Genomic DNA, 4,708 nt, shown 5'->3' on the forward strand with positions numbered 1-4,708 from the left:
CACGGCTCAGGCAATCCACTCACCTCAGCCTCCCAAAGGCGCGGGATTACAGGCTGAGCCACCGAGTCCGGCTAAGGATTTTTTTATGTACAAAGGAGAATTAAGAAACAAGACACAACTTCACTGGCTACAATGAGAATAAAAAGAAAGCAATAAATGAATTTAAGGTAGTTCATTGCTAATATCTTTGTGGCATTCAGAAGGTTGACAGATGGTAGCCATTAAGGGTACAGGACTTGTTTTAAAAAATAGGAATTAATATCCAGTCTCTGCCACCTACTAGTTGTGACCATGAATTAATGACTTATTTAAGCAGTCTGAGTCTTCCTTGGTTTATTAGTCTGTAAAATGGAGATAGAACTAACTACCCAGCAAGGTTATTTTAGGAAATAAAGTGAGATAGTATGTATAAAGTTCTAGTTCTTGGCATGGTCCTAGCTCATAGTGGGAACCTATTAAATGATAGGTCATATCATTAATAATAAATCAATACCTTTGATCTTAATTCATCTCTTAAGTATTGGAGTCTGGATCCCTTTAGCCAGGAGGCTTGTTCTTGGACTCTGAAATATTTCTCAGACTTTTGAAGGATTGGTAAATATTTTGAGTGGCAAATGGAGAAAGAGAGGAAGCATTTGTTTCTATAAAGTAGGAGTTATCCTCTTTTCAGATGCAGGATTTTGCCCAGCAAGACCTGCTATGCATATTCACAGCATCCAACAGCTTGTTCTGTCATGCCCAAAAGATGAGTTATTGCACAGGCACCTGACTTTCCACTCACAAGCTGTCTATTCCTATACCAAAGCCTGATTGGGACTGTGGCAGGAAGTATAGGGGGATGTTTAGGGTTGGAGGAAGCTAGGGTGAAAACAGATGGTGGTTTGGCAGAGTGATTAAAACACTAGATATCTGTTTTAATGAATTGCCTACCCAGCAGATAAAAGATTACAACAGTGAGTCCCGGTCTTCTCAGCCAGTAATTGCAGTCTTATTTACAGAGTGTTTGCTGCTGGAAAAACCATGAATTTTCTACTGTCCCCTCAAATATCCTGTAGATTTTATTAGAATATAGAATTCTAGGGTGTAGAATTATTAGAGTAGAGATAAGACAAATACATAAGAAAAAATAGACTGATGAGCTCCTTCCAAGTGTTGTACCAATCTAGAAGGTCTACCAATGAGTTAAATTTTTTGTGTGATCTTTGGTAAGTCTCTTAACCTCTCTGAGCTTCCTTTCCTCTGTTTTGAAAATGCATCTGGCAATCTGGTCTCCTAGTTGCCTCATCTTTAGGTTAATGATGAAGCGATGAGTTCAGGTTATAATTCACTTTGGAAGAAAGATATTATGGTATCCATTAAACCCTGTTATAAAATAACCAGCATGAAACCAAAACAATCCAATATGTAACTGTTGACCATTAGACTAAAAATGATTTTTTATGCATTGGGGAGCTAATATTTCCACCTGTGAATTAGGAACTATTGTGTGTAATAATGATTTAACATCCTCTACTTAGTGGGAGGACAAGAAGAAACCCATTGACATTTCTCTGTCTGCAAAAGCTAATTTGGAGTGGTATGTTAATTAACTGTATTGAAAAAAAAATTAACTGTTTTGATGCAGAACAAACCAATCAGAATTAAGAATACCAGGTTAATGCTAGTCTTCCTGATCTGGTGGTTGAGGTAATTTTCTCTGGATTTCAGTGTGTCTAACTTTCCTCTTTCTTTTCTTTTTTCCTCTTTCTGGAAAGATTACTATTTGAAGATTAATTTTTGTCTTATCTATTTATTTTTTTTGAGTTGGGTCTCACTCTGTAGCTCAGGCTAGAGGGAAGCTGTACAATCATGGCTCACCACAGCATTGACCTTCTGGGCTCAGGCGATCCTTCTGCCTCAGCCTCTCAAGTAGCTGGGACTACAGGCACCCACCACTATGCTTGGCTAATTTTTTCATTATTTGTAGAGACAAGGTCTCACTATGTTGCCTAGGCTGGTCTTGAACTACTGGGCTCAAGTAATCTTCTTGCTTTGGCCTCCCAAAGTGCTAGGAATACAGATGTGAGCCTGGCTAAAGGTTTATTTTTAAACATAATTTCGTAACATGGCAAAAACTCACAAATATTATGTAATAAATGAATGAATATATCAGTCTTCTAAGTAATAGTATTGTGGCACATAGTGAGTCTTGATCTGTCGCAAGGAGTATTACAATTAGTGTCCTAACAATAATTAAGGTGCAAAAGTTTGCAATATTTAATTTTTATTTTCCCTTAGATTAGAGTTTATACATTATTTTGTCACTCATGTGAATTTCAATATTCTTTCTTGTGTGGGTGAGCAAGCAGTGAATTTATAGGTAATTAAGTGGCAATTTCACAAAACCCTGAGCAAGACCCCAAGAATGAGTTACATGTTAACATTCAAAACTCATGATATAGTCAGATCTAGTCAGAGTTATATAACTTTGAAGATTTTCTTTTCAATTACAACACTATAAAAATTCTAATGGATTTATTAGACTGATAGGCAGATTTTTTCTGAAAACAGTTTTGATTTCATCTTCCGCATAGCAATAGCTTGAGAACAAAGGTAACTTTTAGATTAGAAATCATAATAGCCCTAAGTCACAATCAATACTTAGAATACTTTTTTTTGGCATCTCAATATTTAGACATATCAACTTCATAGAGTTTGCTTAAAACAAAACAAAACAGAATTTAGGAAAAATGACTATAAACTATGACTTAGTTCCATTGCTTTTTAGTTGTGTGACCTACAGTTACTTATGTAATATCTCTGAGCCTTAGAATTCTTTATTATAAAAGATAAAGTATATAAACCAATGAGCAGGGTTTTGGTGCAAGCTAAGTATTGGAACATGAGACATTATAATGTGTAATGGAATAATATTATTAACAGCAATAGTATCATTATATTTTCAGTAATATGTTTTCATGGATGGGTTTTAACTGAGAAAGCATTCTGAGTTGATATTGTAGGGAAACTGACTTTGACAGGTACTAGATGACGTGATGATTTAGAGTTGAGATTATATTTGCAGTACTGGCTCTTCAGAAGTAAAATTCAAGGTGTATTTGTAGAGATTTCTCATTTTAGATGACTCTCATCTTTTTTTAAAAGTACAGTTGCTCTTATAAGTTATGCTAAGCAATAAATCTTTAACTGTCTTCTAGTCACCCCAGGAAGGGGAGTGAGGTGAATAAGGTGAATTCAAGAACCCTGACCTATTGTAATAGTTGCTGATAATATTCTCTTATTTCTTTCTAAGCTCCAAGTAGAGGGAATTGGTTTAACAAGTACCCACTCAGTTGTAATAAATCATCTGCCTGGGCCCTAAAAAGTTTTCCCAGATATTTGTCCAACGAGATAATCATTCACTTCTCTGTGATATACTTCTAAAAGGTGCTTATTATAATAAATATAATTGCCTGTTAATGTGACTGTTTTCTCTACTAGAATATAAAGTCCTTGAGTTCATTGGTATTTTGGAGCAGCGACAAATAACAGAACTAATTGGAGGTAATTCAAACATAAAACATTGCTGCAATTTAACTTGATATCTTTAAATTAAAAATAAAATTGACTTGTTCTAGCCACAGATTTAAAAATTAATTAAAATCATTTTCTACTTTTTTAGGAAGCAAAATATAATCTTGCAAGTTATGGGTTCAAAACAATGTTCACTAAATAAAGTCATGAAGAGCCATAAGATGAGAATAATAGATATGTAAGAATTTTCCAGCATTTGTTATCAAGTTAGCTATAATAAGAAAAAATTTTTCAAAAGGTCTCCCAGATCAAATTTGTTTGTAAGATACAGCAAAATTCAACAATCTCTTCCCTAAACATTTTTTTACTGCTAAATCAATTTTTCAAGTAATAGACCTTTACAAATCAAATTTAATAATGAGAAAAATTAAGGCTAGCAAAAGTAATGTGCCCATTAATATTTATATTATTGAGGTAGCTGACTCTGTGTGTGTGTGTGCGTGCACACGTGTACATGTGTATGTTATGCTATGGAGATTCAACTCCTAGATTAAATAAGCCAGAAGAATTTATGATTTCTTTGCATAATCAACAAAACTGAGAAATAGAAACATCTCTAAAGATCTTGCGTGATGCTATTCTTGACTGTCTTACTGAAAGCTGTAAAAATGCGTGTGGTCACCACCTCTTGAAGAGGCACAGTGCAAAACCCTCCAGAATGCCATTTCATGAGTGTAGAAACCATCTTCATCTTTAGGTCCTGTTACAGTGCTTGGTATGTAACAGCAACTCAATACATAGGTGTAGAAAGAATAAAAACATATATCAAGATTGTTGCATTCTGTGGTCATAAAGTTGCCCACTTATCCACCAGACCAAAACTTAATTATCTTCCAAGGTCCAGTTCCAAAATTGCATTTCCTCTTTTAGTACAGTGGGAGGGAACAATAAATATCTTCCTCATGAAGAAAGGAATAATAAAATGATTATGAATGCCATTTACTGAGTCTCCACCATGTGCCAGACATTCTAAACACAGTCATTCTGATTCTTAGCACTTTTTATTTTTTATTTTTTTGAGTTGAAGTCTCACCCTGTCACCCAGACTGGCATGCAGTGGCTCGCTTGTGGCCACCGCAGCCTCGACCTGCTGGGCTCCGGCGATCTTTCCCCTCAGCCTTCCACGTAGCTGGAA

The sequence above is a fragment of the Carlito syrichta genome, unplaced genomic scaffold (assembly GCF_000164805.1).
Source record: "Carlito syrichta isolate Samal-C Ts95f unplaced genomic scaffold, Tarsius_syrichta-2.0.1 Scaffold316173, whole genome shotgun sequence".
NCBI classification, from domain to species: Eukaryota; Metazoa; Chordata; class Mammalia; order Primates; family Tarsiidae; genus Carlito; species Carlito syrichta.